Source organism: Centrocercus urophasianus, unplaced genomic scaffold (assembly GCF_019232065.1).
Source record: "Centrocercus urophasianus isolate 14NV4802_14NV808 unplaced genomic scaffold, USGS_Curo_1.0 seq_28, whole genome shotgun sequence".
Classification (NCBI taxonomy): domain Eukaryota; kingdom Metazoa; phylum Chordata; class Aves; order Galliformes; family Phasianidae; genus Centrocercus; species Centrocercus urophasianus.
The window spans coordinates 10082280-10109995 of NW_024884844.1; the positions used below are offsets into that span (position 1 = coordinate 10082280).

The 27716-nt window shown below is 36.3% G+C and overlaps 1 protein-coding gene across 1 annotated transcript in view; it reads right to left on the minus strand.

The window, feature by feature from the left end:
• The window catches only part of LRP1B (LDL receptor related protein 1B), a 440883-nt gene that overhangs the window by 351235 nt on the left and 61932 nt on the right, over positions 1 to 27716 (minus strand). The window lies entirely within an intron of this gene.

Here is a 27716-nt window from a genome sequence, read left to right on the forward strand (position 1 = left end):
TAGAGGTAAAGCAGGCTCCCTAGAGAATGCTCCATATTTATGGCTGCATTAGATCAGAGAAACTGCACCTCCATCCCAGAAAGGTGCTTGAAACCACACAGCACAGGATTACAGTGAGAAAACAAGGATGCTGTGGTTACTCTCTTGGGGACATCAGCTCCTTAACTCTGAACAGTTAAGTACAAGGATTTTTGAGGCTCTTCTGCTTATCTCTTGGTGAGGATTCTGACTGTTAAAATGAACAAAGATGCAAACAAACAGACAAAAAAACAGCCAACTATGTAATTTCTCATGATATGGACTTTAGGGCTTCTAACACACACCAGAGAATGTTTGGAAGTCTGAAGGGTGTAGCGCATTTAGAGGATGACGCATAACTTATGTGTGGTATATGACTAGCTACAGAGACTGGAGGTGTGGAAATTGCCAGGAAGCAACTTGAACCTCCTTGACTGCTCGCATTGGAGCTTTGGGTCTGTGCTAAACTGACAGCTTGTACCATTCCTCAGGGGAAATATAACCGAGGATGCACTGTGCTCAAGTGCAAGTTGTTTTCACCTTCTGCAAGGAGCTAGCTCTGAGATGAAGGGCAGAAGGAACAGAGAGAAACTGAGAGCTGCTTCCTCCCTGGGAAAAGCTCAGTGCTGGCAGATCATACCTCTTGGAGCTAGCAAGACAAAGCAAAGCAAAACTCCAGAGGGGATTTAGGATTTTTAAACACATTTAGATAGTTCTTATCATGGCCCACTAAATTAACTCAAAAAATTTGCTCAATGCAAAGACATGAAGTAAAAACTTTCATTGCTGTCTCGACCATCCGTAGGCTGCCCACCATTCAGAATGGGCAGATGAAAGAACCTAAGCTCAGAGGAAAGACTCTGATCACATCCCTGCTTTCCATATTGCTGATTAACTGAGAAGCTGGGTGCTGTTTCTAGGGATAAAAATGTAATGCACGCAGGGATGAATGCATGGTGTCTGAGGGCATCATTTTTATTATAAACATGATCTACAGTTTTTCAGAAAAATTGTATTCCTAAGACAAAGGGTTTAAATACCTTCTGAATGAAAATAAAGGAAACAACTATTCCCAACGTGTTTTGGGTTAAGTAAGTACTGAGAAAATGTACAGACATTAAAATTCTCCTCCAATAACATATTTTTCCTATGTTTTCTGTTAAAATTCAAGATAACAAAATAGTTGAGAGATGACCAAAACTTGTGCTAAGTATTTGGGCATGAAGACAGTACTAAGAAAACCTGCAGAGAAGGAGAGAGGCAAGGCAGCACAGAGTGGGGTCAATGCAGCTCTATCCCCTTCCAGCTGTGCACAGGAACATGGGGTGGGGTTTTGTCTTTTGGTGCTGTTTATGCTTAGTTTTTTGGCATTTTCTTTCTTTCTTTCCTCCCTTCTCTGAGGTAGGACAGATCATCCCAAGAAGCATCCCACGCACGCAAAGCTCATTCTGTGCCTGACTACTTCCACCAGTACTGGCCTCACTCTGCAGGGCTCTCAAAGAACCAAAATAAAGCAACAGAGAGCAGCCATGAGCTCAGTGTCTGAGAGGCCATATAAAACTGAAACATTCCATTTGATTCCCTTTTCAGTTCCATGAACACTCAAAGGCACCTACAATGTAACGAAAGCAAAGCAATGATCTGATTTGCCCGTACAGTTTGTTTATTCATTGCTTTAGAGCCACTGTGAATAGAGCGTGAGGCAAAGAAGAAGACTTTTTCTTTAAAAAGTGAACAGTCATAAAAAATTCCTCAGTCCTGTGAACTATGGAAACCATGGCAGATTGCTAGCGTACTTTCAGCATTCCTGATCAAACAGAAAATCCGAGTCCCAGACCAAAAAAAAACATAAGCATATGTGCTTTTCTTCTAAAAATAATGAGTGAAAATAATGATTCTCTTAATTAACATTTAAAATCTCACCAAGAGAAAATCTGATAAGCTAAAGATTTCGGTATTTCATTTTGACTTCGTGTTTTTCCTTTTAAAATACAAAGATTCCTTCAGGACACAAACGTACTGCAATTTAAAATATATCCTCTAACTTAGAATCAATAGGAGCGGGGCTTCCTAAATTACATTTCTTTCAGGAGCACTAGTCGGATGGGAAACTGAAATACTGCTTGCTGTGTTTTGCTTTCAAGACAGATTTAGTGCATCACTTGTGAAAATAAAAAGGTCAAGATTAGAAATGAATGACTTCTTACAATGATTAAGATAAATTCATATATACACTCTGTTTCTTTACTAGATGCTATGGAGATAAAATATCGTTTGCCCAACTGACCTACATAAGAAAATGACTTCAGTCCACAAAAAGCAGAAGCGTCTGTAAAATGACTCTAAAAGGTACCAGGCCCCAGTTACCCAATGCCATCAATGAAGTAAGACAGCATGCCCCAAGTCTCAGAGCTACCCCAATCACCCACAGTCTTCACTGAACAACAACAAAAAAACCCACTTAGCTAAACAACACTGCGTACTGCTCTGCCTTCAACGTAGCACATCCTTTTCCTATGGAATTCTACCCCGCTGCTGCACTTTCTGAACCACCTTATGCAAATAAAGATGAGCAGCTTTTTATCTTGTTTACTCCTCTCCCTTTTCCTTTAACAGACAGCCACTTCTGGCAGTTTTATCAAGTGAACTTTGGGAAAAGAAATTTTAAAGTGTTCTTCTTCAAAATAATCTCAGTGTATTTTACATCAGTGCAAGAATGCTGAGAATATAAAAGACGGATGGTGTCTTTTCTTCCTTTCAAAAGACACAATAATTCCTAGCCTAGCCTTGCAGGCTGGTGAAAAAATAGTCAAAAGTAGTGGCTGTAATTATGGTAATACAGCATCCCTGTGCTTCACTCATACCACATTGACACATACTGGGCGGGGAGGATGGAAGGAGCAGCATAGCTTTATAAATTCACACTCAGAAACAGAATATGTAGCCATAGTCAGCCCACGGTGGCTGCAGGTCAGGATCAGGCCCAGTGAGGGCGCCAGGCTCTGACACAACAGGGATGTGGGGAACTTGTCACTGTTACTTTCCCCATGATGGGCCTTGGGAGAAGTCAGGATGACAGCAGGAGGGCAATGATTTCAGATCCAGATGCCTTTGGCTATTTTACCAGAGTGACCATTTCTGATTTGCTCATACCATGCCAAGGCTGAGACTACTTTTGGAGCATGTGATGAAGAATGACAAACACACTGCATTGTGGTTTTGCCCAACCTGTGCAGTATGCAGTGAATCTAGCTAATGGCCCTTCATCCCAAGTGTCCTTCCTTTCACAGGGGCTGACAAGAGTCCTTGGCCGTCCTCCAACCGAAGGGCATGGAATCGATTCCACACAACCTCTGCTTTCACACCAAAGACACACCATGAGAAGGTATAGAAGCCCACTGCAAAAACTGGCAGAGACATTTTATCATGCAATTTGATATGGAATCGGTCTTCAGGCATTTTTATAACCAATCCTCTACCTGTGTTGCTTCATGCTCATACTATATTAAATTTCTAACTAGTGATGCAACTGGGAATGCTCAAGCTGATTATTTCCACTGGATTTTGTTATCGCAAGCAAGGTAAAAATGTTTTCTCATCAGCAAAAATTATGGATGAACATTTCATTGTGTATGTTTCTTTCTAGAAACATCCTCCAAATTTAATTTAAGGTACAACACTCAATGCTAACTCCACAGTTACAAACTATGAATAAAAGATATTTGGCAAAGCCTGTAGAGATAGTCAGACAGAAGGAGGCATGCTATAGTGCTTAGCACAAATTCAATGTCTACAAAAATTTACTGTAGTCAAAAACAAACCCTCACTTCTTTCAGACTCATTTAAAGATCCTTATATGTGACAACTGCTTAAAAAAATGCAGCACAGCTGCTAGTTTTGAGTTTGGTGTTTTCACCTTTGTCTTTCTCAGGACATTTTTAACAGAAGTTTTTTTCTTATAACATCTCAGATAAGCAGTTAGGTAGCAGCTTGCAATTTTAAATAACAGACAAGGCAGAGAAAAGCGGCACATCCCTTTTATAACAAAGCACTTAATTTACTGGAAATCCAGCAATTTTCTAGCAGCTCTAACCCTGAGCTATCCTCAGCCACAAGAAACAGTTATTCCAAATCATGAGATGTTTTCAAAATTTACATCTGTGTTGTACATCAGCTGCCTTGACAGTGAGCAACCACCTACACAGAATCTACTCCGCTGGTTTAGTGCTGTGTGGGTGGGAACTCTGGAAGAAGAACTTCGTCCTGGTGCCCACTTCAAGCAGCAATCCAGCAGTGGACAGAATCTGACCCAAAGATAATATTTGTAATGATGCAAATTCAGAGTTGTCCAAAAGGACTTTTCCTGCTGTGACTGCAGCACATATTCTTCTACTGAAATTTTAGCATAGAAACTACTAAGATTTGCTCTGAAGTATTGATGAATGCATTTGATTAATGACTGTAATTAAGCCAAAAGGTTTTAAAAAAAATAATCCATACAACTGGTTAGATCTCTCTGCATAAATACAGGCTAAGATGAAAGTACTCCACCGTAACACAATGCAGTGCATGGTTTGTCAAACACACTTGTAGGATTATGAGTCCTGTTCCCCCCACTCCCCTCCAGCCCCCTTTAACTCACTTCTGTAGCATTGCTGCCACTCCATTTCCATGTGTACTTGAAGTGTATAGGATTTTTTAAGATTGAAATATTGATTAAAAACCTTAATGCTTACTCTTTAACATAGCTCTTGGCAACAAGAAACCATATGCCACGTGCAGCCAAACATGAAACTCCTGGTATGGTATTACAAGTCACCCAAAACTGTGTTTTCATTTTCTTGTTGTCCATTTCATTGTCAATAACTGGATTTTTAAGAAGTACTTATCTTTTATAGAACCTGAAATTACAACATCACAAAGTGATGACATGTTTCTGGCCCTACCAGGACAAGATATTTAGGGCTTAGAGCCAAATTCTGGCCAAAATAAGATGCAGTTTTTGTGGAAAAACTAGAACTCAATGTGAACATGAGACTATACTTCATAATTTTTATAATTAATGCCTGAAAACTCCCAAGAGGTTGAATACTACAGATTTATTTCCTACAGTTGTAGGTTGATGTGTTGAGTTCAAAATAAACACACATCATATTCTATGGTACAATAATTATCTGAAGAACTCATTTTTACACAGACATCATATCTTTAGCACAACTAAATCTACAATTCAAATACTAAGACTTTAAAATACCATAAACTTATGGAAATTACTTAACACTTTTATTCTCTGGTAAACATATATGCATAGGACTTCATATTTAATAAGGCCTTATGTATCATAAGTTAGCCCTTATTCATTCGTTGTTTCTCTTACTTATTCTTGTGCTTTATTCATCCACAAAGTCTGACAGTTAAGTTTGAAGTAACCTTCGACTAGCTAAGGCATTCAGCTGTCCATAAGAGAATAATAATAAACACTTATGCTAAGGTATAGACAACTGGAAAGAAGAAAGCAGGCTAAGTATTGTGCTACTGGAGGCAGAATAATAGCTGCAATCTCTGATCTCAAAAACACAGTATATCCTCTCCAAAATAATGTTGAACAGAGAAAAGCAGCAGTGAGTAGGACTGTGGGTGTGCAAATGAATGAACATATCTATTGCACGCCATGATAACTTTAAACATAAGAGATGAGGTTGCTAAAGACTGTGGAAAGTAATATTGGGAGGGGAAAAAAAAAAGAAAAAAAAAAAGAGAGAGAGAGAGAGAAAACGGAACTTCAGAAATCAAAAGCTTGCTTTGAGTCATCTCTGAAATCGGTGCTCCATATTGATTCACAGCCCCCACACACGTCCAGCTTTGAGTGCCTCAGCTCTCTCCCTAAAGGCAGGAGTACGAACATAGTCAGCTCTCTCGTACCCACCTCACTCTCTTTTCAAGAGCTTTGGCTCTTTTCACTTTGTATAGGAAGAAACACAGCTATCCAAACTCAAGTTTCCCAAATTCAGTCAAGTATTTGCCTTGATCTTAAGTCTGCATTTCACGTGCCAAGATTTAATTTAGTCATTCAAGAGCTCATAGTAAAAAAGAAGGAAAAAAAAAAAAGGAATTTGTTTCCAAGGGATAATTTGCAATTTGTGGGCTATTGTAGACTAAATAGTTCAAAAGGTTACCCATCTGTAAAGCTTAACAAGACCCATTCTTGCATGTAAAACTCCAATTTCCTATGATGGACTCCAAAGTCCAGTGATGGACTTTCAGTAGCAGCAGTAGTATTACATACAGATGAATGCAGAGGTGCAAAATGCAGCATACTAATATTGGATTTATACAACTCAACAGTTCTACGCCTTTTCCTTCTTATCTGTGTGCTTTTTGTAAATACTACAGAAAAGCAAACAGCAGACAGCCAAAACCTAACATTATACGCTAAGTTTAATTGTTTAAATACTTCTTTCTGTTTAAAAACAAGAGCACTGTTTGCATATTCTCATTACAATGACTCTGATAGTAGCTGTATTTGAGACATCTCTCCAGTAAACACTTTCTTTTGGCTGTGTTTTTCCTGATCACTGCTTTCCATATGTCAGACACTTGCTCACCTTACTATGCAGAAGTAAGTAATTAACACAGCCACAGAACTCATACCTTTTACTGCTGGTAGCCACTGGAGAGAAGAAGGAAAATGATGTTAAAGATTACACAAAGGCTGACAAAGAGCTAAAAGAGGTAGAGAGAAAATCTTTATAAAATAGCTCAGCTTTAGATCATTATCCAAAAACCCCTCTGGGCACATATGGGCTTGGACAGGGCTGAAGTCAGAACACAGCTCTTCTGCTGATCACACCAAAGGGGCAATCACAATTGGGACTTCAACTTAAAAGTGATTTTTGCCTGAGAGGAATCTACCTACTGAAGCAGTAATCTGACTGATAACAGTAAAATCAGCTCTTAATAACAAAACCCATCTAGGTTCCTCAATGCAGCTGGGCATCTTGCATCCTAAAATTACCTCAAATAGAAATTTCACCTGCCAGAAGGCTATGCTTGGGAATAAAGCCAAAACTCATCTAATGCCATAATTCCACAAAACTGGACATTTTTTCCTTTCACTGAATAACTCTTAAATTATCGATTTCAGGGTTCAATCACTTGAGGGCATGCTTTTATAATTTTTTTTTAAAGAATAGTTAAAGATGGTCAAAAAGATTAATGTGGTAAAAGGAACACCAAATCTTACCTGCGAACTATTTAAAAAAAAAAAAAAAATCCTCAGTACAATCAGAAAATACTAATAAAAGTATTTGGTTCTAGAGAAAATAGATTGGTGTCTCAGAGGAGAATGAAGAATCCACAAGAAGACATACAAACTATGAACTCTTCTGGAAAATCAAGTCTTATCTCTTATCTTGCAAGACTCAGCGTGCCAGCAGTGTTTGATTAAAGGCAACAATAACACAATTCTCACCATTACAATCTTCCATCACAACTGCCCAGCATAATATAGTTACGCTTCAATAAGTTTTAGTATTTTTATATACTTGTTCAATGACCGCAGCTTCAACTTCTGCAGTAAAACTTACCCAGACCGACAGCAAGAGAAGTTATGTTCTTTGCTACAGTCCTTAAAAATTAAAAGAAACTAAAGCACAGTTTTACTAAGCTATTGTATGTATGATGCATCAAAACATACAGAAGGATTTTTGTATGTACCTATAATTGAACAAAACCACTGTTACTGCGTATTTCCTGATTATTTTTGGAGAACAGACTGTCAAATATTTGTCAGGGCAGGCTGCTGGAAGAAGTGAAAAAAGAGCTCTCAGTTTTCCAGAAGCAAAAATAATTAATATTCTTTGTATTTGGAGAAACAGAAACGCTTCTTAAATGGATTTTTGGTGACTTACTGCAGCACACTAAAGCAATACTTTATGATCAGTGAAGAAAGAAATGAGTATTTTCTTATGAAGATGGCCATACCACATTAGTTGTAAGGAATCTATTTTTAATATGGAGATTTTTACTTAATTAGTGTCACACATCTCAGGGTTGTCTTGTGTCAACTCTTGTAATGACTTGACATCCCTGAGTAATGCAGAATGGGTTGCTAATAGAGTCTCAGTTTGAGAAAAATAATAATGCAGTTGAACAAAGAAGTGTTAATTACTTACACAATTAAAGTATCTAATACCAGCAATACTGTAACACATCAACATTTATGTTATAGATACTTACGCATTCAAAGTGTATAAATATAAGTAGATAAATGCAGAGAGAGGGTTACAGAGCAATATGGGGGTGTAATACAACGGTTGGATGCATCACAGAATGATCTCTGAATCTCTACAGAATACCAGTTCTGCCAGACATTATTAAAACCTGTTTGACTACATTTACACATATTATCCATCAATATGTGTTCCATTCTATCACGTTCGAGCTCAGCTCTTCATTAGACTGTGGAAATTCTATTAAAATAAGGGAATAGTAAGAGTTATTTACTGTATCATAGCTGTTACAAGCTCTGGAAATGTGATGAAAATCCTTCTATACCACACATCTTATGAGCATTTATGCATGCACACACAACCTCAGAAATATCTACACATTGAGAAGGACTTTACCAAGTTGATGTTTGCATCAGCAGAACTGGAATTCAAACATAGAAATAATTGTCGAATCACAAATAACGTGAAATATCCCATGTCTAAATCTGGATTTATCATATAAAACACAAGTGTTTTGAAAATATGAAAGGATTGGAGCATACGCTGACTTTAAACAGCAAAAATGCAGACCATCTTTCTTGCAATACATTAAGGTGCTTTAGTAGATTATGTTAGCATCTACATGCATGTTTTATTTATGATTTTTGGGGGAAATTTACCATTAAAATGCATAACTGTGTTCTAAAACTACATGAAAATTTAGCTTAACATTTTCTGTTTCAGCTTTTTTTTTTCTTTGAAAAAAAAATAAATTAGTACATCTGCATTACTTATTCGTTTTAAAGATTATCTTATATGCTTAATCAGCTTCACTGCAGTAACTTAGAAATGTATCTCATGCATTTTTTTTTAAATAAGTTAGGTAGTTTGCAATCAAAGTTATTCATTTTTATTTTGTACACAGGCACATATATGTAAATTACCACTAATTAAAATAAATTGTGTGACTTGTTTTTTATTACGGAGTCATGCACTGAGATGATGAGAGCCAATTTTAATTGTTTTGAGTACAAAATTTAAGACTATTAGAAGAAGATTTCTTGGGCTCTATGCGGTGTCAGGTAAGAATTACAGGGTTTCATATTGCTCAGATACTGAAGGTCCTATTTGATTCAATCATTAGATTATAACTATAAAATTACCTGGAATGTTTTATTTTCAGATGAAAAATCATATAAACCACAGTGCATGTCAAATGAACATGGTTGTGTCGGACTTCTCTAATTGCTGTTTCCTGTCTCTCACTGCATGCCTATACCTCTGCTTCCCTACAAACAGCCACAGATGAGCCACAACTCATTCAAGCCAAAAATTAGGATAGCTGGTAAAAATATGTATACATCATGTATTACTTATAGGAAACATTAAATTAGTAGTTTGGAGAGGCAAATAACATTTTTTGCTGTATGATAGGTATTGCTCAGAAAGAAAACAAGTTTTATATGTTTACCAGAGAAAATAACTTTCTTCCTCTTTTCCTACTCTTTGAAAGACTTTTGAAAGATTTCTTATACTCCAGTGTCTCTTATTTCCTTTCAAAGTAAAGAAACCAATGTTGTCCACAGATTTTTTCTTTAAAATCACTCAGGACTTTTATAAACATTTAATTTCGTGCCTGTTTATTATTGCTTCTCTTCACCACTGCATATCTTCATAAGTTCTTAAATCTCATCCAGAGCAGATGAGGCTTGTGGGGTGAAATCAGGAAATAGTTGGACAATTAAACCCAACATTGCTATTGGAAAGGCCTGTCCTGCCCTGCGAGAAACACCTGTTTTCCCTTCCAATGCCTAAGTGCATGAGATAGCTCAAACCAATGATGTTTTCAAAGCACACCAGGTAGGGATACCACCTCAGCTCCCACAGACTTTAAGTTCATTTCCTTTGATTAACTCCAGTAGTGATAAACCTGGGCTTACAGAGATGCAACTATATTGCAGCTGGTTCTCAAAGGCCTAAGGCAAAGAGGAAACTGAATATAATTTACTTCCTAGCCAAGAAATGAATTGCAGGTTACGAAGGATGTGAGCTGCTAACAGACTGAAGAATTTTCATTGTATTCCTCTGTTTTATAATAGAAGTAGGGACATTAACACAGTTGTCTACTTGACAGTTGTCCATTTGCTGTACAAACCCACACAGCAGAGCTGTTTGTATGTGTGCAATAGTTAAGAAATAGAAAGCCTGCAGGGATCCAAGCCTCTGCCAAACTACCTATTTTTGCCTTGTTAGTCTTGTGTAAAGATGAAAAACCATCAGATCTGCTCTCTAGTGAACTCTTCATTTTTCTCTGACTAAAAACCAAGCCCAGACCCACAGTGTTTGTTTTACTGTCAGTGATTGTCCGCTTCTTGTGACAATTTTTGGATGCTGTCCTAAACCTCACATCAGTTAATAGGATGTTATTTATCTCCAATTTACTGTTTCAGAAATGATCTTTCATTTTTGTGCCACTAAAGTTTGTTTCAGTTTTAAAAGAAGGTAGAATATATCTTCCTTCTCCTCTTTGATATATATGTCTCAATTATAAAAAGTATAAGTATGTATTGGAGTTGGAAAGAAGTAACTTTTATTCTTGTTTATTTTCACAGAAGTTTTCTGCTTTTCCCATGATTGTGATCATTAAAAATAAGAGAAGCCCACACCATAAAAAATGGACCCAGACTCTGGAACTCTCTGCTACAGCAAACACTTGAAAAGTGATGTTTTTCCCTCTTTCTCTGCTGTTGTCCTTTGGATGCTTTTATGGGGAGGAAAGATCTCAATGCGCTGTTGGGGGACTTTTTTCCCATCTTTTATTGTCCTTGCCTCCTGGTGGCTTGGGGTGATTCAGGTGATTTTGAATTTATTGTACACCCTAAAAGAAAGGCACTGAAGCTAACAGTGTAAAAAGACTGGATCCATTTTTCCTTGCAGATATGGTGCCTAACTTTCAGATCTGTTCTTTGGAATCTTAATTCCTCCAATGTTGCTCACATTGGGCATGCTTCCAGGTAATTCTCCTTTATCAGGGGAACAAGTACACCTCCTGGCCTTTGTACTAGCATCCAAATACATTTCAAGGACTTTTTTTTTTTTATCTTTAAACAGAAGTGCCTTTCTCATTTACTTTCAGAAAACTACAGTTGAGAGGCTTCTTACTCCAGGCAGTGGTTTGTATGTGTCTTGGAACATGAATTTTAGCTTAAGAAGTTGTTTTCCACACTGCCTTCTGAGTAGTTACAGAATCCATTCCCAAGTACTGATATTAAAGATAAAGATAAAAAAAAAAAAAAAAAAAGTGCAAACTCATATCAGCATAGTAAACATAAAATTGAAAGAACAGAAAAGGATTTCAGATAATAGATTAGGAAATAGAAACAAGCAGCAAACGGGAAAAAAACACCAACAAGATCTATAGCTATTCTAAAATCATTGTGTTTTTTTTTTTCTTACAATGTTTGCTGAAAGATTTTGATTAATGATTACAAATAATAGCTTCTTCTTAATTTAAACGAGCTGAAAATGTAAGGTCTTTCATATCTCACAACAACACATAATAACTGTACTTATACATCTACAAATTAATTTCTAGAGCCCTGTACAAGATCCAAAACCTTGTAAGTGCTCAGATTGCTCCCCTGGCATATTTCCTAGTGTGCATACACAGGCACCCTTCAATTGAAATATTTTCAATCCAGAGACTAAGTGAACTTTAGTTCCCAACTAAACCCTTGAAGAAACTGCCACGTTTTCTGAATAAAGACATCCATAGATTTGCATGCCTAAAGACAAAACCCTGGTCTGAGTTTCCAAAATCCTTTTGTTCTCGATGAATTATTCAAAATATATATTTTACACCCACAAAATCGATGCGTCAGACTATTGAAGTTCTGGACATCCGCTGCCAGGATTTTAACTGGTTTAACAAGTAGATCTCAAGACAAGAACAGCATTTTGCTCATCATTCAGCTTCTTTTTCAGGGGCGTTCCATTATTTGATGACTAACTGCTGTGCTGAACATCCTCTTTCCTGTTACACAATTTGACTTTTACACTGGTTTGGGAAAGCGTGAGCCAGTTTTGCTGTAAGTGCTGCTGTGCCATAGAGGTAATGGAATTCATGCTTGGCCTATTGTGCAGAACTGTCAATTTCACTCCTGCATGGCTATTTCATAGAAAGGCTTTTAGTTCACAGTAAATCTCTTCCTTTTCTGAACAAGAACTGCAAATTATACAATTAGTGTCCTTTTATAACTGAAGAAAAAAATCTAAATGTTAACTAAAACCATTTTTTCTTCTTCATGTGCATTACTATAGCATCTCAGGCTTCTTGGGCCACGTTATTAGTTTTTTCTTCACACTTCCCACTTTATCTTGCTTCTATTTACTACCAATACTTCATTTTTCTGAGCAGTTTTGCATTTCTTTTTCCACCAGTATCCACATGCCCCTGTGCCATAGCAATTTCAGTGACAGAGCACATTTTACTATTTTTCTCTCCAAACGGAGATTTCCCAACAAATCTCAGTAAATACAAAGAAGACTGTAACGAAACAAAGGAAGACTTTTGCATGAGCCCTTTCTTATTTAGGAAGGCTGAAATCCTTTTAAATTTTAATAAAATAAAAATTATCCTATTTTATCCTACTTTTCAATTACTAATCTTCATTAACTGTTGTGCTGCAGTTCACTTTTTCCTTTCAATGTAAAATTGGACTAATAAGAAGAAAATTATTTTGCTATCTTGTGAAAATGCCCTCAAAACACTGCAAGTAAGCTCACATTTATCAATGGCTCAGAAGGCATGTGGACTTAAGATCTCCACAGCCTTGATGAATACACTGGCCATTGGATTATTCAGTTCTCCATTACACCATAACTTTCTGAACTACATTTAATTAAAACTACTGTAAGCCACACCTGTTTATTTCAACAAGCACTGTCTCCTCTTCCCCAGCTAAACTAACAGATTCCAGCACAATTCTTTGCCTTGCACAATCCGTTCTTTTTAGATTATGTCCTAAATATCTGCACTGTCCATGTTTGTAGCTCTTGGATCACATCAGTAAAGATCAGTAAATACAATAATTTTGTTCTTCTTTGTTTTTAAGAGGCAAGCAGAGAACACTTTAGCTTTTCATACACCACCTGGTTTGTGCTGGACAAATGCCATAGTCGTATAAATACCTGCAGAAACTCAGTTGATATTACTACACTTTATCCTTTGATACTCTTGGTCTTTAAATCACTTGTCTTTCCTAGTTTATAACCCTATCTACCCTCATTTGAAAGAAATCATCCTCTTTTACCAGACTTTTTTCACAATTTACTTTAAGTATAACGGGTATGTGAACTGAAGAAAACAAATAATCCATCTCCTAAAGAGCCTGGAATCTTCTGCTACCTCCCATCCCTTCTCCTATGAACAAAGGGTAGCGTAATCAGGTAGGTAACTTTTAGATCATGAACAAGTGATGCAGCAAGAGTTATTTTAGCCTTGACAGGCAACTCCACCCTCCCTGTCATGCACCCGTTACAATTCAACAAAATGAAAAGCAGTTTTCCATGGGGATAAATTGATTTTATGCCTGCATGGAACTTGGCAAAACTGACTCATAAAGATAGGGGTAGGTTTTTGTTATTTTTTTCCCCAGGTTTTGAAACATCTTAAAATGAAGTTTTTTTGTTTTGTTTTGTTTTGCTTTTTTTCCCAGCCATCTCACTCCAGGTTTTATGAAAACTAGTTCTCACTATCAAAGACTGCTTTTAAGTCAGAGGCAGAGTCCTATGGACACACTCACAGAGCTGGCAACCAAATGTTTTAATTCTTTCCATGTTCTGCTTAGAAAACTGTAAGTAATTAAAATCACTCTCCCCTCCTGCACACTCTCTTGCAGACATGATGTCTGCACATCTTTCACCTTTTACAGGAACTTGAGAGAATCAAAATGTAGTGGTGTGAGGATGCTGAGAAACCAGCACGATCTCCATCATCCCACTGGTGTGGCAAAGTTTGATCGTTTTCATCAGGTGCTTCAACACAACAGCGTACTGCATGTTGCAGAAACAGATTCTTGTGTCTCCTATTCAGCCAAGCATGTCATCCTTCAAATTTGCATCTTTTTTTTTTTTTTTTTTTTCTCAAGTAGCAATGCTGTAACCACTAGATGAATATTTCCAAAGCTAGAATACTTGTTTGTAGGCTATCTTGTCACAAGCAACCCTGTTAATTAAAGTAGAAAATCCAAATGCTTGTATACTTATTGATGTTTTGAAGGAATTGAAGATTTAACAAGCTGCTTTTCCAGCTGTTATCTCATTTTTTCACCTAGCTCTCACTGTGCCTCCCCACAAGTGTTTTTCCTTTGACCTAAAGTGATATACAACTTATCTACGTTCAGCAACTGAGAAGACTACTTGAGTGACTTGCCATCTGTTTCCATGCAGCTGGAGATCTCTCCGTCACCCTTGATCTGAGGACAGTTGTTGACATACACAGAGATGCAAATGATTGTCAGATTCAACTATAATCAGTCCTTTAAAAGCTTCACTGAGCTGTTGAACAGAGATATCATCTCGAGAGAGAAAGCCCCTCAGTGCACAGCAGTTCACTGACACTTATTGTTAAGGCCAGCAAAACATTCTGAGACTTTTACCCTGTATGGTGTTTAATAAAAGAAAAAAAACAAGTCTACAGGGGAAAAAAAGAAGATTAAAAAACACTGCAATCTGAAACTTATGACCTCACCAGGAAACAAAGACAAATAAAAGTAAACTAAAAGACTAAAATGAATTCTAGAGGTAAACTGCATTTCATCAGACTTCTCAGAAAACAAAAGTCCTCCACATCCATAACCATTAATTTTATTCTGATTACCTGAATTTTATCAATAACTGTCATAATTATTATTAAAAGATATTTTTATATATCAAAAGCTTGTTCTGTCTCTTACGAAATGAGTAAGCTGAATTTTAGACCTTGAAAATTAGAAGATACAAGTGAAGACAAGGATGTCTCACTACTCAGTAAGGACACAGAATGCATCTGTCCATTCAGATAGGCAGGTGGATAAATAAGCAGGCAGAATGGCAAGCAAAGACAAATATTATATATGGACAAACGGTTTATATTTTTCTTCTTTTTTTTTTTTTTCTTCTGCATTTCTGTTCTTACAGTATCTGAAATCTGCTCAGAAGGACAGACATTATGAAAGGAATGGAAAGCAGAGAGTGAATAGAGAAGTATACCCATCATCGATTTCTCTCTTCTGCATTAGATGAGAAAAAAAAAAAAAAAAAAAAGGAAGACAAAAAGCACATGAAAACACCATTTACATTGATAGAGATAGGCTTCAGAAAGAAAAAGGCAAATGTTCATAAAAAGATACAAAATAATGCATATGAAGTCATTTTAAGAGGATGAAGAACAGCAAATACAGGAAAGATGAAGATCAGTAAGTGCATATATAGGAGAAAAATGCTCTGAGAGTACTGAGTTGGATAGTGTTTTAGTGGACAGATGTTCAGGAATAGCAGCTGCCTTTATGTTGCTGATCCTTTAATGAAGTTCTTAGTCAGGAAACCTCTTCTGAAAACTGTTAAAAAGCCACAGAGGCTAAGGCTGTGGTGTCTAGAGGCACCTGATCTGGGCATTCAGCAGTAAGAAAAATCTTTCATTTGAGCAAGCAGACAGTGCAATTAAATGGCAAAAGTCACTGAACAAGAAAAACTATTCCAGAAATAAATAAATGAATAAATAAGTAAAAATAGCCCAAAAAGCCACTGTGACAGCAAGCAGAAGGCACAGCAACAAAACACAAATAGCTGCATCTGGATTCATATATCAAGTATCTGGGGTTCCACAAACTGCATCATTACATGCTCATCAGTAACACTATTTCAGATATGTAATTACTTCAGTACAATTAAAAAAGCATGAAACTTTACATGGAGTTCTTAGTGTTGCTACTGAGCATGTGAGGTGCATTAGGCACTACACTGACTGTTTCCACCAAACAAACACTTTCACATACGATCTCAGGCACAACATAGGGAGACAGATTGGACAGCCATCAAAAGGTAAAATCCAGGCAGGGAATCCCACACACCCCGCTTCTACAAAAGCCCAATTAATGCTTTTATTTACTCAAAACTATTTTAAAATGGTTTAAAACGATCAATTCCTATTTTGGAAGCACATGCATAATTACCAGATAAATCATTCACACACACATGGAGCACAGATGAGAGCCCAACCCTAGCAGAAGCACAGCTCATTTCCTAGTAATTATAAAGTATGTAAGTGCAACTAACAGTGCTCCTTCAAAATCTTGATATAAAGATTATATTCCATAGTAACCTCCTCCATGAAACAAGAACAATCAATATGATTTAATAAAATTATGATCCTTACAGTCACCATTTGCTTCAAATAATAAATAAAAAAACAAACAAAAAAACTTTTAGGAATGTGTATTTCCCTGGAAACACATATAGCTATATAGCCCAGAAAATAACAAGATAAAAAAAGTTTAAGTTTTATTTAAAACAAGGGTAGTTAAAATCAAATTTGAAAATTATTGTTACTTCAGTCCCTGAATTCCTGGAAGAAATGTCATTAATTGATAAGTCCTTCTCATTTATATGAGATATATATTTAGCTCCATTTAACATAACTATGGAAGCTCTGATTTGAAAAGTGCCAGATCAGGGTTCCATGGGTTTGCTAATGGAAAGACAATCAGTAAATTATTAGATTCAACTAAATTTTAGAGAAAAAGTCGAAAAAAAAAGGCATGGAAGATCATCATAGTTGACTACATAATAAGTGTATGCACAACACATTTTTAAGCAGGTTGTTTATCAGACTCATAATTGAGATATTTGTTTCCTTTTTGGTGTCATTAATAATCTCTCATTTATGGTCTTTATTCCAGACTTTCAAATACAATTCTAATAGGCCAATATAGCTAACACCTTCATAGTTAGGTGAGGACTGTGTTGCTGTATTAGGTAATAAGTCATTTTTTTCTTTGTTAATTCATAGCTACATAAATCAAGAGTAAGTTCACAGAGAAAGTTCCAGTCACTGTGCTATGGAACATATGCAAGTAAAGGTGATCTGTGCTAATCATTGTTTAGGTTCATTGTGGCTGCTTTTGAAGGAGGAAGAATTAATGACAGTGGAGTTGACCATCTTCCGTGAACAATGTAGCCAAGAGAGGGAAAACCCTTTACCTCACAAGAATTATCATATTTTGTCCTAATTCAAAATCAGATGAAGCATTTATGCAATAACACTTGCCAGCATAAGTTTCTGGTGAGCCTTTTGACTATTTGTGTGTCTTGTGATGCTACGCAAAATTGTCTTTTGAACTCCAGTGACACTCCTCACAATCACAGAATCATGATGGTTGGAAAATACCTCTCAGACCCCCGAACCCAACTCCAACCCACTTCCACCATGTCCAACAACCACGTCCCTCAGTGCCACATCTCCATGGATCTTGAACAGCTCCAGCGACAGTGATCCTACCACCTCCCTGGGCAGCTGTGCCACTGCATCAACACTCTTTCTGAGATGAAATTTTTCCTAGTATCCAGCCTGAATCACCTCTGGTGAAACTAAGGCCATTACTTCTCATCCTATCACTAGTTACCTGGGAGAAGAGGTCTCCCTGCTCCCTCTTTCCTTACTTTCATCTCTTTTTAGTCAATCTATGTATGAACGTCAGTTTGCAGAGGTGCCTGTCACTTCCATTGTGCATAAAAATCTGTCTTTGTGAAGGTTTTCAATAAGAAAATAAAAGACCTCATTATGTTAAACAAAGCCGAAAACAAATGCATGGATTTTATTGCAACTTGGATTGGCAAATATTTTCTAGTGTATTTGCAGAAGATTGTGCTGATAGGTGAGTTGGCTATCAGACTTCTCTGTGCTCTTTTTCATTCTTTCCTTTGTTCCAGGGTTAAATAGCCAGATATTAACCTTGACTTTGATACTGAAGAAAGATTGTGTTTTACTACTCAGATTAACAAGAGGAAATGAAAGGAAAAGAATGTCTGTCTTCTCTGCTTCCTTTCCTTCCTCCCAAATTTTGTAATACTGATTACATATGATAATCGCAAAAGATTATTACCTTCAAGATCTAAGATAATCACACTATTTTAATATGCTCTCTCCATATTTAAACAAATGTGAGGAGGATTTTCTAGAAATTTTCTAGAACAGAGAAGAGCCTTTAGGTCCCTTCCAACCCAAACCATTCGATGTTTCTATGATACAATGAATTAGCTTGAGAGAGAGCTAACGCCACCGTAGGAACGTTTAGGGAAGAATACCATCAGCACCACATTGGATAACCTAAATGTGGTGCAGAATGTGTTCACCCTATGTGGCATGCTGATGTGCATAAAGCCATGGGCAGGACAGTTTGAAGTCACAACAAATGCTACAGAGCATTTTAGAGATATGCAAGAAGTACACCTGAGAGAACCACGGCTAGGATTCAGCTGCATGGCATTTGGGGAACACTTCCAAAAGGAGACATTAGTGTATCATATGAAAATCAAATACAAAACTGATTTTTCACTTCACGAAGTGTTAAGCTCAATTGTTTAATAAGAGTAAGTAAATATAGCAAGGTGAGATTTCTTTTACAGTATTCTAAAATGATTTTAAATCTGCACTTTCCAATACATTGATATTTTTTCCACCTTTAGTTTCAACAAAGTTCATACTGCTGAAATCTAAACAACCTCTCTGCACATTACCCAGGAGGTAAGAGAGAACTGAAATCTACATCCACCTACACACTGACACGAGATGCATCAAAATATTATTTCTCACTGATTTTTCTTAACCCGAATTACGTATGCTCAAATAGGAAGCTTTTTACTGACATTGGCAGATGTCAAAAAAATTAACTAAAATAAGAGCCTGGGAGACAGTTTCAAAACAAGATGTCTTCTGTCCTATACTCAAATTACTTCAGAAAACGGTGCAAATATTTTGCCTTTTAGTCTGATAAATGGTGTGCTTTCAGCTATTTTTGCCATTCTTTTCCCCAAAATCTGCCACCTTTAGTCTTTAGCTCTTTCGCTTATACTCTTTTGTTTGTTTATTTATTACATATATTATTATTATTATTATTATATATTCTTGTGATTTGGTCATCTACTGTTACAGCAGGTATTTTTTCCACCTCCTTTTATTAGTCATCTGTTTTCTTCTTTTAGCAAACTTTCTCTCCATAGGTCTTCTTAATTTTTTTCTCTCAGCTTTTTTGAATCAATTCATTGCAGTATCTTACCTGCCCAGAATAAACAACATAAAGGAAAGTACTGCAGCAGGTATGAAATAATACTGTCCAATTACAAGATCCTTTTAAAGATGTTCCAAGAACCTCCATTTTTTTTTATTTCTTTGAAATTGAAAAACTAGTGAGTTGATGACATGTTCTGTAGTTGATATAAATTGTTCCATTAATTGTTACATAGCTGCAGGAGAATATGCCATACGTGGCTTCTATTTGTCATATTTTATTAAATAGTATTTTAAAGCAGCTTGAAAATAGAGTTAGAGGAAAAATTATTTGCAGAACAAGGCAGGCCTTGCGTAGCTCTTGATTTCGACAGTCAATCTTTAACTACAAAATCAATTGCTAAAAAAAACCTTATAAATTTGTTACATCAGCATTTGCCTCTCATTTTACTATTTTTTTTTTTTAATTTAAGTATCAATTGGAATTGCATTTGGTTTCCATTAATGTTTGCAGAAAGAAAAAAATTGCCTCTTTTCAATGTTTTCAAAAGAAAAATTTGTTCAATGAGTTTAAGGCTCTTTCTACCTTTCCCCATTTTAAAAAAGTCAGCATTTCACAGGAATTAAACATCTATTCACAGTTCGTTATTACTGAAGACTAAGAACTTTAATTGGTCAAATAATTATTTTCTAAGAAAATTTCAGCCAATTATCTTGAATTATGCTGTTGGTGGAGGGGGAGGATTATTTGTCAAGAGGATGCAGCTGCAGAATGTATTTCAACAGAACATAAAATAATCCGATAATGTCTGGATAGGCTGAAGAACTTTTTTTTTTTAATAGCATTTTTTTTGCTAAAGAGTTATGGAAGAATTCCTATGTCTTTTATCCAACCTCCCAAATATCTTTTATTCTTATGAAAAATAATAAAGCAAAGATTGCCCAGTTGGGAAATCTGTCCGTTCTCACAGAGAAGTATGAGGAGTTCCAGCAGAAGTGTTGCAGCTCTATGAGAGACAGCTGCGTATCATGGTATAAAAGGGAAGGGAAAACATTCTTCAGATGCATGTGTCCCACAGTATTAACCAGCATTAACCCTACTGAAGCCCAAGTAACTGTATACATAAGATAGCAAAGAAGCTCTCAGCTGTCAGTTACAATCCAAATTTAATTTCTTTTGAATGGGATCCCTCTATACTTTAGACTATGACCTTATCTCTGCAGCTTTGTTTCCTTCTCCCATCAATTTATACCCAGAAAATACAACTTCTTTCAGTGATAAATTTCTGAACAATATAGGCCCAATATTCATCTTCTGAACTCATAAAACTTTTCATTACAATCGCATCTTCCAAATATTACTGATTTCCTAGGAGGTGCACTCACTCATTTTGCACTTCAGGAGACACATAGAAAAGTTCAGTTTTTAAAGAAAAGTTCTCAGCTTTGAAACTATTAAGATCTTGCCAAAGAGTAATAGGGGAAAATCAATCAGAACAGTATATAATAATTTAGAAAGCCAATTTGCCACTCATTTGCTCTACTACGAGCTTTTGTAGGGAAGTTCTCCTAAATGACAACAATTTGACTGGCAAATTGTAGAGCTGCAAAAGCTCATCTTTGGCATCTCTATTAAAAGGCTTTCAGCTCTTCTTTAGCTTGCTGAATGTGGTTTTGTTGTGTTTACTTGTTTGGATGTAATTGCATGCAATTTGTAATTGTGCCTTTCCCTATAATTACACTGCCACTTTTTCTGTAGTGAAAACACGATGCAGCAACCACCAAAGCATGGCAGGGTCAAGAAATTTGTGGTGGAAACTGACAGATTTTCACCACTACATATGTTTTTAAAGCATATATATATCCTGTAAAAGCACATTGCCCCACTAGTTTCTGTCATGCAGTTCAAAGCTGCACCATGTTTTCAATAGCAATCTGAATACGAATTATAATGTTCAATTTATTGATAAAACCATGCAATAGGTACTTTTCTAAACTATAATCCTCTCTTTCTTTTATTTTTTTTTTAATCTTTCTTAGCTATGTAGACTCACAAGGCTATAATTAATAGGGATATTTTACACAGTTCTGTATGGTGGTCAGTAATCCCTGAGATACTGCATTTAATATGCTAAATTTCATCCATTTCTAGATATCAGTCCAAAAGACAGAAGTCATTCAGAAGTCATGAAATGAATAATTTGATAATCCCTTCAGGTATTAATGGAAGAATCATAGAACAGTTTAGGTTGGAAGGGACTCCAAGAATCATCAAGTTCCAAACACCCTGCAGCAGGCAAGGCTGCCAACCTGCAGATCTAGTACTAGACTAGCCTGCCCAGGGCCTCATCCAACCTTCAACTTCTCAAGGGATGGAGCCTCTTCGGGCAGCCTGTTCCAGCACCTCACCATTCTCTCTGCGAAGAACTTCCCCCTGACATCTAAATCTTCACTCCTTCAGCTTAAAACCACTCCCCCTTTTCCTATCTACTACTATCTACTCAAATAAAAAGTTTATTCCCTCCCTTTTTATAATCCCCTTTTAAATACTGGAAGGCCACAATGAGGTCTCCTCACAGCCTTCTTTCCTCCAGGCTGAACAAACCTAGCTCACTCAGCCTATCTTTGTAGGGGAGGTGTTCCAGTCCTCTGAACATCTTCATGGCCCTCCTCTGGACGCTCTTCAACAGCTCCACATAAGAACACATTGTTTATGTGGAAATAGGGATAAAGCATACAGCAGAATTGTACAGTAACATCAACTGATGTCAAAGCAGTTCACTGAAATGAAAATCTAATGCAGAAATTAAGAAGTCCAAGTCTACATCTTGAATTGAGTAAGAATATTTCAATATTACTTTTTTCCTAGTATTTTATATTTGTCACTCAGATTTTGATCCACAGGCATGAATTTACTACTAAAATAATGGAATGATACGATGCACTTGTTTACTACAGCATTTTTGCAATACTGACATAATAGTAAAATACTTCAATTTCCTTAGCAGAGAATAGGTGCAAAACAGCTGAAGTAACCGACCAGAATGAAAACGTTTTAGTAACTTATCTAAATGGATGGAACTCCAATAACATCACATAAAAAGAGTGTGCATAAACCCTACTTATGAGCAATGACCTCCGTGTACCCTATCCTAACCGTTCTCCTCTGGCATAAGAACATCTGCATACGAAGAATGACTAAGTTAGAATACATGAATTAGGAAGCTAGAGAGAAGTGTTACAGTTCTGCATACAAATCATTTATCATGGGTACATGGTGACAGTTAAATTATAGTTTAATTCTCAAGTTGAAGTCATTAATTCTCTATGTGTGTGTGTGTGTGGACGGACGTGTGTAAAATTACAGCCCACTTCCCAAGCATAATGCACAGTGGGATAAACTATCACAGTGTACTTCAAAACAGAATAGAATATTCATACATTTTTTTCCTACTCATTTGACAATCAGTAGCTTCCTGACCTATTGCAATTTCTCTACATAACTGGATTATCACTAGTTCACCCAATGCCTAAATCCTTTTAACCTCATTTTACAGAATACTAATAGTGAAATGCTAACAGATACACTTCTGGTTCTTCATTTCTTACACGACCTTGTTTTCAAGACATAGTCATTCTTCAGTACTCTTCTATCTTTGTCTTTTAAAAGTTAATTTTTACTTCATTTTCAGTACTGCAATAATTGCAATATATGAAAGCAAAGGTCCGGCTGGAGATCTGCAAATGCAGGGCCCATAGCACTGTGGTGGTGAAGACACTGATGGGACAGCACAAAAGCCTCTAACTGCATGTACACATTGATGCCAACATGACTGGCAGAATTCTGTTGGTCCAAAGAGGCCTTTTCTTCGCATATGTGCATAGCAGAACCACTCATGCATCCCTCCTTAGTGTGCATTATCTTAAAGATTTTTAACTCACATTCACTTTTATTCTTCTTTCTCATCTTCCTCTTAAAATTGAATAGATATTCAGCTACATTCTAAAAATTGACATTATAACAAAAAAAAATGTAATAAGTGAAACTACTATTCCACACACCCACAGTTTCTAGCTCTTTTTCAAGCAGATAAACTGTAAACCTATGAGCAAAAGAAAGCCTTGAAGTTTCAAAGAATTGAAGTTATCACCATATGGTGACTTGGAGACCAGTACATACCAACTACTATTCTTCTTGGAGAAGAACTAGATCTATTGCTGCAGAGATTTCCATATTAAAGATGCCTATTAAAAAAAATAAGAAGTGTGCAGCAGCATTAGGTAATGCTTTAACCCATGGCAGCATGCATGTATACAGCAATGGTTGTGAGCGTGACGATGGAATACAGGGCTGCAAGTACTGTATATACTTTTCATATAAACTCTGTAATTTTTTAGAGAGCTCATTATGTCAAAATAACTGTGTTACCATCATTTATATACTTCTGAAAAATACATTACTTTATATATCAAGAAAACTAATTAGATCCAGGAATATCGTTTTCACATTCTTTCTAAATTGTACGCAACATTTTATTGGCACAGTGAATTGTCCCTGGTTGAAAATGATGATTCCTTCGGAGCTGAACACTTAAATCTTCATTTAACACTAGAGCAAGCCCTGAAGAAACAATATTCCCATGAGGCAAGGTTGTATATTTCTGAAAATATTGCCTCTTGTGAAGAAAAATTTCAATTACACTTCATAATGCTTAAAATATGATGACCTCGTTAACTTATTTTTCCACCTGGTTTATACCTGTGGAATACATAAGAAATTCACCATTAATGCAGCAGGCTATAACCAACACCAACTATTTCTTAACTTGAGAAATCAAATGTTACATGGTAAACCTTGTACAAATTGACTTTCTACACTCACAAATGTCAGTGGTTTCAACCATACCACAGTGATGACAAGTTACTATGGAAACTAATGTATAAATTATCTTTTGCAATAATTGAAGTGTGCATTTACATCAGCATTACTGTATTTATTAGAGCTATGCAGAAAACAAACTGCCATGTATAAAGGCATCTGCTGTCTCACGACTGACTCCTGGCCCCCATAGAACTGTGGAAGAATACATCTTTCTGTCAACAAAATCCTTGACAGTTTATCTAACATAACTGTTATCTGGGCTTTCTCTCTCCATCAGGCACCAAGCAAAATGTAGAAGACAAGCTGTGAACACGGCCATATATCACAGGGATACAATGGCAAAGGGGACATAAAGAAAGAAGAGACAATTGCATTGGATGCTCTGAATTGTGGCAATAGTAAATACTCCTGAAGTGCATGTAGATACAAATGTGTCTCCCTGACCTTCTGCATCTTCTCAGAATGCAGCAATGGAGCTAATCATATTCCCTCACATGTTAACACACTGATAAGCAAATGAAAAAATGCTAGCATCTTAGTCCCAAAAGATCAAACCCTTTGTTCTGCAGAGCATGTCAGAGCAGCTGTAAAAAGATCTGCAAAAGGGATGGAATTAATTGCTTTGTGAGTCCAATGCACTGTTAATAGAAATTTCTTCTGAATAAATAATGTGGAAATAGGACTATTAAATAGTTCATGATTTTCTAATTTACCTTAATTTAAACTCATCTTGAATTGCTGGGGCACTGTTCTGCTTCTTAACTAACTAAGGAGTGAAAAAAAAACTGGAGATGTGCAGAGGTGGGAACCACAACAGCGAAAATCCTGGGACCCAGCAGTAAATCTACCCTGACACAACTGTGCTCATGTCCAGGCTGTGTTCCTAAATTTTCTCCCAAGAGGGATATGCCCAGGATCAAGTATCCCTGAAGATGTGAGCAAAGAGTTCCCACAGCTCAGAGAAGTAAAATCCTTGGCCTGATGGAATCCCAGATTCCCATCAGAAGACTGAGCAGGAATGGTTTCACTTCTCACCGTTATCTGGGGGAAAATGGTGAAAGGAAACATCCTGCAGTCTTAGCACTTTAAGTGGGACTTCAGTTTCCATTGTTTTATGCACTGTCACAGCCCCTCTCCAAGTAACAAAGGTCTTCCATGCCTGACCCCTCTTCTCTCCACTTAACCAAGAACTAACTGCCTCCCACAGTGTTTCACTACAAGTCCCACATTAAGCATATTGAATTCAACAGAACAGCAATTTGAGAGCACTACTCTGTTTATAGTATGTATTACTCTTACTTTTTAATGAATTATTTCTTTTCAGTGAATAGGAAAGGGCCTAAACATCAGGACTATTTGTTTCAGTACACTCACTTTTGTTTTTCTGGCTCACAGCGTAAGCTTGGGACAAACTATCGCTTTTGCAAACTCTTGATTAAAACAAATTACACACTTATAATTGCAATCTGCCAAAACATGACTAATTATGTGCATATAACATTTGAACTCCCTTGTCTGGAAGGTGCTATAGAAGTGAAATCTAACCTTGAGTTCACTGTCACTACTAAGTCGTAGAATCGGAAGAACAGAACAATCTTACTTGCACTAAGTCATCATCTAAATATTAATCATTCAAGAGGTTAAAAACATTATTAATATCAAATCTCATTTTTTGGATTCATGGTAGAATTTATAAGAGGAAAAAATGGGGGGAAGAAAAAGAAAGAAATAAAAAGAAAGAAAAAAGAAGAAATTACATCTTTTCAAGAACAGTACAGGCTGTTAAGTTCCCTTGATTCACATCTGTCCAGGAGCAACTGGAGAAAGCAAATTGCCTTTGAGGCAGTAAGTAGTGCCATTCCAGACAGTTCTGTGTCATGAAAGCTTCTGTTTGAGAACAGATTTCAGCGTCAAAGAATCATCACTTGACACTAATCTGCAATCTCTGGCTGCTGGAAACTTATCTATGAAAGACAAAATGCATCAAAATGTCTTGAGCTTAAACAGAGTTAAGTTTTCTGGCAAAAATAAAAAGTAAAATAAAATAAAAGGAAACATCAGTATAATATTGTTCCACTGGTGGAAATGAATTTTAAAAATCAACTTCTATGGAGAAACGGAAAACATTCTTTAAAGAAAAATCAATCAGGACTTTCCTATTCCTAGTGTCTTGGGGTCTGCAAAGTGTCACATTTGAACTGTTAAATAATGAATTTTCTTAATTTCCTTTTTTTTTTTTTTTTTTTTCCCCATCCATAAAAATTTTTATTTTAAAAATTAAAAAAAAAAATTTTTTAATTTTTTTTTTTTTTTTTTTTTTTTTCCCCATCCATATAAGTTGATTATGGAAACTTCATTAAGAGATGGATTGAGATTTTCTAAATGAGTTAAAATTCTGTTTCATTCTATTGCTAAATTTAATCAGGCTAAATTTATATAGAACAATTCTTCAGAGGCAAGTCATTCTCATAATGTGAGCCTACTAAAAGTCCAGGAAAAAAAAAAAAAAAATTGCTCAGGGAGCCTCTTTTTCCTATTATTTCTTCAGGTAAATACTAAAAACAATCATCAAAATTCCAGGTTAGTATACACACAGTCTTACAGAATAAGCACAGGCATAAATATTTGTCTTAGTTTTTTGCCTAAAGGGAATTAAAAAATAATAATAACAACTTGTCCTTATCTGCCCTTTTATATGCCTTTGCACCTGCACTGCAGAATCTCAGGTAGCTCCTTTTTCACCATTTTGTTGTTGGAGATGAGACAAGACTGGTTGTAACCCAGATTAGAAACAAAGGGTGGGTCTTCAAAGTAACATTAGTCTCTGTGTCCCTTTCAGCAGAAGGAAGCACTGGGAAATATGAATGTATGTTAGTTTGCTTGACCTTGGCTCTCTACAGCAGAAATGTATTACTCTGCCTATGTAAACAGGAATAAAAACTCTTCCATCCTTCTTAAGAAATTACACCCCTTGAAAGCAAAATGAAAGCACTAAAAGAAAGCACAGTATTTTAATCCAATTCTTTTCATTTTTAGGAATGATAAACAACCCCCACATGGTAGATCTCTTGAAGTACTTGAGGTAGATGCAATATGACAACAATTAGTATGATATCTGTATGTACGTAATGCAGAAAGTTATTATTACAGATACAAAATGAGGCTTTTGTTCTTTGAAAATGGGTCCAAACTGTAATAAAAAAAAAAAAAAAGTAAAAGGGAAAAGGGAAAAGAAAAAGAAAAAAAGAAAAAAGGAAAAAGGAAAAAGGAAAGAGGAAAAAGAAAAAAGAAAAAAAAAGAAAGAGAAAAAGAAAAAGAAAAAGAAAAAGAAAAAGAAAAA